Here is a 12,449-nt window from a genome sequence, read left to right as displayed (position 1 = left end):
CGATTTCCTCATTCTTCAATTTTCTTAATTCTCAATTTTATTAATGTATTCATTTCTAAATTTTCACAATTTTCAAACTCAATTTTCGATTTCCTCATTCTTCAATTTTCTTAATTCTCAATTTTCTTAATTCTCAATTTTATTAATTTTCTAAATTTTCACAATTTTCAAACGTTTTTCAATCTTGAATATTTATTGATGAATATAAAATTAATCAATTTCAATTATCATCAAACATTTAATTTGATTTTTTTCAAACCCGATTTGACAAAATAATAAAAATTTAATAAATATTAAATAATAAATTGATGAAAATTTGATGGAAGTTGTTTTGGAAGAAATTCATGATTAAGAATAACGAAAATGATTTTCTGACCTTAATTTTTTTTCAATTTTCTTAATCTTTCTTTCTCTCAAACTTCTTTCTGTTTAATTTTCAATTTTTTTTATTTCTCTAATTTTTAGGTTGTCTCTAAATTTTAGGTTTGATTTCTCTAATTTTTAGGTTGTTTTCAATCTTCAATTTTCCTTTTTTTAAGCCTCAAATTATTAATTTTTTTTTATTCCAACTTTGTAAAAACTACGATATTTGATTTTTTCAATATTCTATTTCCCTATTTCAATTTTTCAAATTTTAAACTCGTTTTTTAATTTTGTCGACTTAATTATGTATTTCATCAATTTTATTTATTTAATTCTCTAAATTGAGAAAATAAATGATGAGAAAATTTTAAATTTGATAAAAAATTATGGAAACTTGTTTCCGAAAAAATTAGAATTTATGATTATGAAAACATAGAAAATTGAAAAAATGCAAAGAAAAGGGGTGCATAAAAACATGTTTGACTTATTCAACTAGCAATTTTATGAGTCATAACTGATAGCGGATTATATCAAAAATATTGATGACTTCACAGAGTGTGATAACTTTTAATAATTGGAATAGTTATATGAACTAGAACTACTGAAATAATATTACTAATAATATACGGATATGTATCGATTGGTGGTTGATATTCTCTAAATATTAGGAAGTTGTGTGAACGACAAATTGGCATGTCTTATTTCAGAAGGCTCCATAGCTCAGTTGGTTAGAGCGTCGTGCTAATAACGCGAAGGTCGTGAGTTCGATCCTCTCTGGAGCCAACAATATTTTTTTTTAGTACAACGTTACAATCATAGTTCGAATCGAAATCATTGATGTCTTCATCAGAGACATTGACGAGTTTCTGAATACCAAGATAAACCAAGATTCTTCCAATCAAAGTTTCCAGGTGCTAATTTAGTAAACCGTGGGAAACTAGTCATTCAGTCTTCTTCTATGCGCAAAGCTTAATTTGCAGCTTCAAAGCAAAGGCTTGATTGTGCTGTCACTACTAACAGAACACACGAGAGAACAAAACACAACAAGGAGATGTGCTGCTAATCTGCTAGCCCACCACCCTCAACCCATCGTGTAAAATCTATCCAGAACCCTTCACATGAACGTCAGGCACCGCTCAGGTTGACACTAGTCTCTTAGCCGCCAGGGAGTACCCCACGGACGGACCGCTCCAATGTGCCTCGAAGCAACCTGAGCAGCTGTGGTGTGTAATTAAAGTGAACTGTGTTTAACCTGACATCACAGACGGTTAGTCTTAATTACCGCTCGACTCGCGGCTCTTTCGTGTGGGATACGCGTCAATTGATGGCTGTTAGCCCGCTCCTCCGTCAGACCTCGTCTCGCGCTCTGACAAAGACGGGTTCGATTGACGGGAACAATTACTTTCGATCAGATCGTTGACCATAATTGTTGTGTTAGATGTTTATACTTTTTATGATGTATACAAATTGAGTGGACTCAGGCGCAATCTCATGGGGGCCTTTGATTGATGCGATCGTACGTGCGCGCCTATCCAATGTACCTTTCTTTCTTTAGTATTTTTTTTTCGTCCCGTACAATGTTCCTTCCAATGGGACATTGTGCCATGAATAATGCGATTAAAAATTAGCATAATTGTGCACGATTAATTGAGACAACGCGCGGAGCTGATGCGGACAGAAGTTGAGTGGATGTCGAAGATGGACCTGTAGCGCTGATCGTGACGAAACGTTGAGAAGTGTTCGTGCGGATAACGAACAGCTTCCGTCACCTAGCCCTGTAGGGGGAATTTCGAGAGTATTTATGGCAAGGAAAATAAGAATATGGAAACTCATATTTTTGTATCAGCTGGGATCAATCAAAAAGGTAATTTAAATGAAAAGTGGAAGGTGTTATGGTATTGTTTCTAGCTTTTCAGCAGACTCCGTGGCGCAACGGTAGCGCGTCTGACTCCAGATCAGAAGGTTGCGTGTTCAAATCACGTCGGGGTCAAAATACTTCTCTTTTTTCGTAGAACTGCGTATACGTCTATGTATACGACATTTATATCTTAGCGGCTTAAATTTGAATGTGACAGGAAAAATCTATACACCATTCTACTTTTCAAGATAGATGGAATAGGATAGTGATTTTTAATCTGTTTATCTATATATATATAAATGGATTTCTGTCTGTCTGTCTGATTCTTATGAACTCGGAAACTACTGAACCGATCGACATGAAAATTTGTATGTAGGGGTTTTTGGGGCCGGGGAAGGTTTTCGTGATAGTTTGAGACTCCTCCCTCCTCTCTAAGGGGGGGCTGCCATACAAATGAATCACTAATTTCTACATTACTAGAGAATTATTCAAGCAAATGCAACCAAATTAAGCATCTAGAGGTTTTAGGGTGCAATAAATGTTTCTATGGTGGTTAGACACTCCTCCCCCTCTCTTAGGGGGGGGGGTTCAGCCATACGAATGAAACACAAATTTCTACATTACTCGAGAATTAATCAAGCAAATGAAACCAAATTAGACATCTGGAGGTTTTAGGGTACAATAAATGTTTTTACGGTGGTAAGATATTCCTTCCCCCTCTTTTAGGAGAGGGGGGGGGGCTGCCTTCCAAATGAAACACCAATTTTTGTATTACTCGAGAACTAATCAAGTAATTGAAACCAAATTAAATATATTGAGATTATTCCATGTAACGGAGAAATATGTTATTTGAAAGTGGTTGAAAAATCTTGAACGAGAATTGGGTCTGAAAATAATCTGATATTATAATGATGTGTTTCGGTAGAAGTACTAGCAATTTTTTTAGTAAAAGGTAAATTCAACGGGGTCGTTTAGAAGATCAATCAATGAACAGTTCTGCGATTGGACTCATGAACTTGGGCTTAATAAGAAAACGTGAATGTTTGAAGGTATTGATAACAAAAACAAATTTTTGGGCGGGACCAAGTTTGCCGGGTCAGCTAGTTATGAATTAAAAAAAATGTAATTTAATTTCAAATCTAGATTTTGGATTCGGTTGGATTTAAATGTCAATGAGCGTTCCTTCAATTATGCCAGTTTAAAACTAAAATTTACGCAAGTTCAAGAAAAAAGTGTAATGTTGCGGATATATGCAATTGCTCATAGCATTTTTTTCTGACGCCAAGGCCTTGTCCATCAAGCTTTCTTGCTCTTCCGCATTTGTCATCATTTTCTTCAAACTCAGCGTACAAATTTATTCGCGGAAGCGAATAACATTGCGTCGAGTCACCCAAGAAATGTTGCTGGGGAGTTTTTTCCCCCATTTGAATAGTTTCGAAGCGTGCTTTTTCATACCCATGGTAAGGACCATCACCATTGGTAATTAATTGAAAACTGGGGAAACTGATGCTCATCTGGGTGGAATGCCGATGGTGGCATTCATGTGATATAATTAAAAACCAGTCGCTCAATGTAATAAGGACTGGTCCGATACATCATTTCGAACCACTTTCTATTGTGGTGCAATGTTGTAGTCTCACTCACAACACAGTTTCCACAGAGCTGAATGAGATTTAGGACTCCCTCCAAGACAAGCAGTTCTCTTCATTTCCAGCCACCATCGGTGGCAAACGAGAAAATTCCAACCGGATTGCACAGCATTCCCATTTGAAGATGGCTACAATATATCCAATCTATTCGAAGTGCATCGTACCGTTCGTCGGGTAGGCCAAATGGACCCGGAAGGAGACATGATGATAAATTTCAAATTTTCCACCACGACAACCTGTTTCGGGCAAATTTGTTTCCCATCGCCACTTTTTCTCCTGGGATGGATGGTAAACTGGTTCCTATGCATATTTGAGGTGGGAATCGGCTCGGCTCGATAGCGCTAATCTTTGTACGGAGAGCCGAACGGCCGGTGTGGGGGATTTGTGTCAATTTTTCCAGTTTTCCTCCGCCACTGCTCTGAGTGGCAGCGAAATGTGGAACACGAAAATTGCATCGTCAGGCGCGCGCTGTGTGAGCGAACCGACTGACTGAAGAGAGGGGCTGCGATGAATAAAATATGCAAATTTTGCGCCGGTGGCGAATCCGGACGCGAGGATGCATTATTAATTTTCAATCACAGATCGGCGCGATACTCGCGATAATCGGACTCGCCGGTGCTATCTGTGGGAATGAGTTTAAAGCTGAGGGGAGGGGATTGTCAGTTTCATTCAATCAATCAACATTCGCAATGTTCTGTAGAGGGGCGAAGCTTTGGGTAGAAAGGATATGCGTCTGGGTGAACTATTTGATTTCATATTTTGACAGCTAGAATTCGGAATCACTGTTCATTTTCCGGGCTATGGAGTCGGAGCCGGAATAAAATTCCATGTATCAGGAGTCGAAGTCGGAGTCGGAGAAATTTAACCGACTTTGATTCCGACTTCCAGTTAAGTGACCCAATTAAATAAATATATTTAGCTCATTAAACAAATTTTAAAAATGTCTTATTCACGTCCAAACCGTTTGTTTGTGTGTTGGTCAACCACAGTTAGTTACTTTCTTTATAAGCGGTGATAACGGTTAGCATGACTGCTGAAATGTCCAAGAAGATCATTGGTTGTGAAAAACGAGATCTCGCTGATATTTTGTGACAACCAGCTTCTATGGCTTTAAACGGGAAAATGGCAAGAAAACCGTTACTATACATGCTAGAACCCCAAAAACGGATGCAATTCTTAAAAGAAGAGCAGGAAAAGAAGCATTTTTAGATCAGGCCACTTGCTAAAGAAGTACATATCTCACGATTCAGCGATTGATTGAACTTAGAAGTTTTATCATTGATCTGGATGATGACAATTCTACCCTAACCGAGAATCAGTGGGACAACGCGGTCGATCTCGAGAAGCTGCTGTTTCAACCGTTTAACTTGACTATAAAACTTCAGCTTGAAGAACTGACACCTGGAAAGTTTATTGCTGGAATGTAGAAGTCAGATTTTCCGCCTTAGTAAGATAGAATGACCAATTGCAGATGGAGTTGTACGGTCCATGGAGAGAAGAGAAAGGCCATCCCTATATTGTTGGCAGCCATTTACATCGATTCAAAGAGCAGAGTTTCACTTAACGAGAGCCAATTAACGATGGTCAAGGAACATCGTTAATCGGCTATGTGAAACATCGGAACGGATGAAAGGTTTGTTGTTGACAAAGCAGGATGATGAACCTGTCGGCGAATCTTGCAGCGATAATGCTGAGTCTTCATCCTCATCAGAAAATCTGCTGCTGTACATCTTTTGAAGTGAAATCCTAGCTTGTTTGTCAGAGATTGAAAAATGTGATCGATCGTGCAGTACATGAAGTGATTTCAGAGTTTGCTGAACCCTTCGTGGATGTATCACGAAGGACTACTGCCACTGCCAACTCAAGTTAGCGTAGAAAGACTGTTCTTTGATTTTAAAATTCTGAAGTCAGATCTTCGAGCCTCAATGAAGGAAGATTTGGTTGAAGCAATTCTGTTTTCACGAGCATTCTAAATTTTATTCAAATTCATTCATTTTTAAACCCTCAGTTCTTCTGTAGGAGCCTCGAATTACTGGCACCTTTAGTTTGATCTATTGTAGTGAAATGCTCAGCTACATGACTTTAAAGGAGCCAAATTCTAAACTTTATTTTTTCTAGTAAATCTGAACATTTTTCTTTAACTCTAAGGTTAATAAGGTAGGTAACCGATTACTCGCAATCGACTCGAAAATATGGTGACATAGCATTACTTGCGTCATTTTTGTTAGTAGTACTTGGTTGAGATTTCTATGCCGAATAACACGCCTTGATTCAACTCTGGAGTGGCAAGCTCTAGAATACGCGTGACCACAGTGCAAGCCGGAAGAATTATCTTTGACGCAAAATCCCCCGGCCAGAACGGGAATCGAACCCGAACCCCCGGCATGATAGTGTGGGACGCTAACCACTCGGCTACGGGAGCACCTAACAGGTCGCTGAAGCTAAATCTAGTGACCAAAGGTCGCGCTCAAAAATTGTTTAATCTGTCAAATATGTATCGGGTATGTGTAATTTTGAATCTTCCCGCTGAACATTTTTCATTTTCCTTTTATGTACTATTGTAAAGTGGCCAGATGGTCAGAGGTCTAACGCGGGACACAAAAAACAAAACGTTATGTATATACGTTATGTGAACATAAACCATAGATTAGCGAGTCTAAACTGATCAGTATTATTTCTTTCTGAGTATCGGCACTCAGTTGTGATTTTCGGTGGTTTAGATTTTGTTTGCGCCCGAAAATCAGTCGCTCAATCAGAGCATTTACGCCTGGCAAGCGCGATTCAAATTCTACGGTTTTCTTCAAATTACCGAATGGAATGCTCGAAAATTCTAATTCATTTTTCATCGATTTTTGTGTTAACGTATGCAATCAAAATAAATGGACTAATTTCGGATGGCGATGAAAGATAATTTATAGGAACAAATTTTCTTTAAATCTTACGTTTATTAAGTAACATCACTGTCAAGCAACTTGATGATTTTTCCATACTGCAAGCTCCACCCCACAGCGAAGGAGTTGGACATCCTGAGGCAATTTGTGTCCGCCAGATATAGCCGATCTGGTATTTACAATATCATCTTTTTGTCGCTCCTTAAGCCGCGAGATCGAAGCAACCGGCCAAACGGTGGGGAAGAATCTGGCAAAAATGGGCATTTTTATGCGGAAGCGTCAGATGAGACCGGCCGTATCTGAGCAGCAGGCAATCACCCAGAAGGAGTAACTTGAGGTGCTGGTGAAAACTTCTTTTCGTACTCATAATGAAAGACGAGGCGTACTTGATGCTAGAATTCAACGAATGGCAGGGGACCGGGTACTTTACGTTCCCCAGGTAAGCGATGACGTCAAATATATCATTCACATCAAGTTCTCGAAGAAGGTCCTTCTCTGACAGGGAATGTCCAAGCCGCTCTCTTTCGAATCATATGGTGAACGGGGAAATATATAGTACGAAGTGCTTGCCGGAGTTGGGAAGGTGATGTGGTCTTAATGCCGAACCTGGGATCAGCCCATTATGCCAAAAGATCTCTGGAGGATGGATCGGCTGGAGATAAACATTGTCGCGAAGACCACCAACCATCCCAACATTCCCCAGCTGCGCCCGATAGAAAACTTTTGGGCGAATGGCCAAAATAGAGACACAGACGACCACCAAAGCCACGAAAAGGTAAAATAACACGCCGATATACATCTTTTCTTCGGCCATGGTTCAGGTTCCGGCAAACTTCCGTAAGGCCGCCCAGCGCTTCATTTACGATACTTCATCAAACAACTTTGCTTCTTCCTGTCGAGTATACACTAGATCTTTCGATTTATTTAAAACGTTAAGCCCCAACCGAGCTAGGGGACCAAAAACGAACTTTTCGTCTGACTCACGTTGGTCCCTGCGGATCAATAGGGGACTTTTATAAAAAATAATTTTTCAATTTTGTTGCTTTCGCTTCCAGTTGACACTCTCTAAACAAAAAGCCCAATGTCGGTGTGATGAAACCAGCTCAACGTATTAATCTTTGGATGCATTAGAAGCGCTCTTGAACAGTCTGCCAAATGAAAGTTTTTTTTGAGGTGCATCCATTTAAGAAAATCAACATGATCAAATTGTGATATTGAAATATATTGATATCGCGGGACATTTTCGTTTCTTTTGCCAAATGCGGGACGTTTCGCGGTACGGAATCTTACGCGGGACATTTTGTTGAAATGCGGGACTGTCCCGCGTAACGCGGGACGTCTGGTCAGTTTATACTATTGGCAGTGGTTTTAATGTCAATTTTGAGCGCGATTTATCATTGAGTTTGTTCACGGCGTCAAGTTAACTTTTTTGACGTAGTTCTTCTTCTTGAATGGCGCTAACATCCCCTGTGGAACTTTTGCCGTCTCAACTCTAGCGTCATTTATTAATAAATAGTTGAGATTTCTTAAGCCAAATATTGAATATATTCCGATGGGCAAGCTCTAGAATATGCGTAACCACAGTGCAAGTCGAAGGAAATTTCTCTGACGAAAAATCCAGAACGGGAATCGAGCCCGAACACGCGGTATGATAATGACAAGATTTTCAGCGTTGTTATCTCTTTGCCGGTTGAACGGAGCGGTATAATAAACACTTCGTTCAAATGATAAAACAAGCTAATGAAATCATAACAATCTAACTCATTGATGATGCCTGTATTCATGCTGATCGAAATCTGCCATATATGAGAAACACAAATTTCTGCATTACTCGAGAACTAATCGAGCAAATGAAACCAAATATAGCATGTGGAGGTTTTAGGGTGCAATAAATATTTTTACGGTGGTTAGATACTCCTCCCCCTTACTTAGAGGGGACTGCAATACAAATGAAACACAAATTTCTGCATTATTCGAGAATTAATCAAGCAAATGAAACCAAATTAGGCATAATGACGTTTTAGGGTGCAACAAATGTTTCTATGATGGTTAGACTCTCCACCCCCCTCTCTAAGGGGTGGGGCTGCCATACAAATGAAACACAAATTTCTGCAGAACTCGAGAACTAATCAAGCAAATGGAACCAAGTTTGGCGTGTGGAGGTTTGAGAGTGCAATCAATGTTTTTATGGTGGTTTGACACCAGTAGTGAGGAACTAGGGAGATTCCTGCCGTGAAGCACGTGACGATTGTTGCTTATCGGTCCTCCCCCAACAGCTCCCGCAGGTGAATGTGGACACGATTCGGCCAACAGTGGTCTGGCTGACACAATGTAGTTATGAAGAAATCAAATTACCTAAAATCGGTCAGTGTCCATGTGATATATGAAACGTCCCATACCAGAAAAACAAAATAAAAAAAACGAAGCAGTGGACCAAAATAGAATATGCTTAAAGTGTAGGAAAAGATAATGAAAAATATCTATCAGTGTGTTAAAAAAACATGACAATTGAAAATTTTCGGAAAACTTTGAAGGAAAAAGGGAAAATTCGGAAAATTAAATTCCCATATGTTCTACAATTACATAGTGACAAGCGCTGTTAGTCCATTTGATGTTTGCGCTAGCGAAATTTATCTTTATTCAAAACTGGAAATGGATTTTAATGTGATGAAACGCACTCCTATATCTTCATTAACGGTGAGATGGAACATAGCATCACAAACGAAGAAACGATGATGGAGACGATGCTTTTGACGACGACACTCATGACAAAGACGGTGGAAGGAGAATTAAACCCGATACCGTAAGGTGAGGAGAAGTATTACAGTATTATAGAAAGTATTATAATCTTCATAGGGAGCCAGTTAAGAAGTTGCGAGTAGGAGATCTTGTAGCAATACCGGAAATCCAATTTGGTGTTGAAAAAAAAATTAAACCAAATTCCTTCGGGTCGTACGAAATCCACTCGTGTACCCAATGATCGTTATGAACTCGTAAGGCGTCGTGCACAAATTACCTAACGTTTAAAATCCAAATTTTGGACCCCCCTCCCCCCCTACGTAACGCAATTTCCTATCTCTAATACACAGTAAGTAACGCAACCTCGACTCGCGTTACGTAATTTGTGCACGACGCCTAAGATTAACGACGAAACTGAACTGCTGGAGATTGTATCAAGCTGTGGACACTTCCGGATCGAAAGTAATGTCAGGAAAACCGTGTAAAAGATTGCCCTCGGCCTATCATACAAATGAAACACCATTTCTGCATAACTCGAAAACTAATCAAGCGAATAGAACCACATTTTACACATGATGGTTTTTTGGAGGTAGGGAAGGGGGGGCTGATAAATAAATGTTTCTATGATGATTCGACAGTTCTCCCCTCTCTCTGAAAGGGGTTGCATAACTAATCAAGCAAATGGGGCCGCACTTAGCATGTGAGGGTTTTAGGGTACGAGAAATTATTGATTTGACATGCATCACTTCTTTCAAACAATATTCCAACCAAACATGAAAATTTAAAGTTTTCGGAAAACTCTGAAGGAAAAGAGGAAAATTTGAAAAATTGAGTTCCCACATGTTCTACAATTACATCGTAATAAACGCTTTTAGTCCATTTGATGTTTGCGCTAACGAATTTGATCTTTGTACGAAAGTAGAAATGGATTTTCAGGTGAACAAACGCATTCCTATATCTTTCAACTATATAAATAAAAATAAATCGCCAAATTGTAAGCACAAAACTTAAGAATGGAATAGTCCGATTTGAGCTGTCTTCTTTTTATTATATTTTCTGTATCAAACATGTATTCTGTGTAACGGAGGAACATGTTATTTGCAAGTGATTTAAATCTTGAACGAGAATTGTGTCTCTAAATAATTTATATTATAATGACGAGTGTTGGTAATAGGGAATATATAGTAAAAACAATTTGTAAAGGGTCAATTAGAAGATCAATCAATAAACAGTTCTGCGATTGGACCCATGGACGTTCGCTTAGTAAGAAAGCGTGAATTGTTGAAAGTATTGATAGCAAAAAATCAATTTTGGGCGAGACGAAGTAAGTAAAATATAAAATCGAAAAAAAGTCATTTATTTCGTCCTCCGATACTATCTCAACAACGCATAACACCCCCGCTTCATGTTGATCCCATGAACCACTGATTGTATTCCGAGTTCCCTTTGCGCCGCGAAACAGGGAGAGCTTTGCTTCCACTGCAGAGACACAAATGCGCAATGAACGCGCGTTTTGTGGACGATACCGAAGACCAAATGACATAATATGCTGATTTATGGCTTTTAGTTGCTCTGTCCTGCAGCTAGGAACATCGTGGAGGGCAAGAGGCATACTAAACTCATACACATCAACATCAACTTTTCGGGGGATGTTTTCATGGTTCGCCTGATGCTCTGTGGTAATTTTTGCTCATAAAATTATGGATTTGTCGACCGTACGAGGAGGAGATTAGCTGAAGATAATGGCTGTGTCTTGAGCAGGGATCAGTAGATTAAGTCCTTGGGCCAACAGACTAGTGTCGGTCTGTTGCCGTGTCTCATTGTAGTCTGTAGTCGACAACAATAGGCAACTCGCTGGACAGGAGCACCCTTGGGAGGATCAAGGATGGGGTTTGAAGGGGGGAAACTAGTATCGGATCCAGATCGGGCCCATGCTTGCATTATGCACGCAATCGTGCATCTACTGCGAAGCATTGCATGCTCTATAGATGCGTTCTGCATCCTCTCTGGAGCACACGTGGCTCTTAGTGCTGTGCCTTGTGCAAACGCAATAATCGATATCTGGAGCAGATTATGCATATTTCCATTAGTGTGGGCTAACACTTCCTGAGAAACGTCCGAAACAAACCGCAGCCGCACAAATAACTCAAAAGGCTTAGAACTTTCGCACACACTCGAGTGCTCCAATAACCACCTAATGACTCGAATGTGTGTACACCCGGCTCGGATGCTCCATTATCTGTTCACAGCAGTCAGTGGCTTCCCGAGGACCGCTCGGCGAACCGTGAAAATTAAGATAACTTTGAAAAATTGCTTTTCGGTGGCGTGACTTCGTGGTGTCGTTTTCCGCCTGTGGAAACAAATTCTAATCCCGCTGGAATTTAACGGTTTAATAATTCACACACATCCAGCTGGGAGCGCGGGAAAATTTCACTTTCAAAATTTTCCTTTGCGTTGTCATAAACTTTAAGCTCATGAAACCTGCTGCTCTGCAGCGTGTAACATTTTTATTGCTCCTCGTGTAATAAGCCCTCTTTGTGCTTGGTCGTTCGGGGCGGAGATTTCGCGCGTATCTTCTGCTCCCATACGCTCGACAGGACTCGACGACTCGGCTTCCAACCGATTTGAGTTCCAAGAGGAGGTCAGGAATGATCCGATTTGTCTCACACAACATAGCTTTATTGCCTTTGCCATTGTCAATGTGAAAAGAAAATATGGCAGGCATGAAGAGGCAGCATGTGGGAAACTTTATATGCTGCCGTTGTTTCCGATTTCTGGATGATATAGCAGTTATTGTCCCCCTTCGACCCCTTCCATTGGTGATAAAAACCGTCCTTGATACGACAAGGGGAATGAGTGTAAAACAAACATCGATTGCAGAGCTAGGAACTCTTGTTTTCCAAAACTTAATTGATCAAATATTTATTACTTGAATTATTGGACCCACAA

The 12,449-nt window shown here is 39.7% G+C and overlaps 1 protein-coding gene and 2 non-coding genes across 9 annotated transcripts in view; 2 read left to right on the top strand and 1 right to left on the bottom strand.

Moving 5' to 3' along the window:
- The window catches only part of LOC129761989 (tyrosine-protein kinase Fer), a 119,870-nt gene that overhangs the window by 39,423 nt on the left and 67,998 nt on the right, over window positions 1-12,449 (bottom strand). The window lies entirely within an intron of this gene.
- On the top strand, window positions 1,073-1,146 carry Trnai-aau (transfer RNA isoleucine (anticodon AAU)). The gene has a single exon. It is a non-coding gene; the product is annotated as a tRNA-Ile (tRNA).
- Trnaw-cca (transfer RNA tryptophan (anticodon CCA)) lies at window positions 2,282-2,353 on the top strand. The gene has a single exon. It is a non-coding gene; the product is annotated as a tRNA-Trp (tRNA).

The sequence above is a fragment of the Toxorhynchites rutilus genome, chromosome 1 (genome assembly GCF_029784135.1).
Source record: "Toxorhynchites rutilus septentrionalis strain SRP chromosome 1, ASM2978413v1, whole genome shotgun sequence".
Taxonomy (NCBI): domain Eukaryota; kingdom Metazoa; phylum Arthropoda; class Insecta; order Diptera; family Culicidae; genus Toxorhynchites; species Toxorhynchites rutilus.
This window is presented reverse-complemented; position numbering and strand designations above follow the sequence as displayed.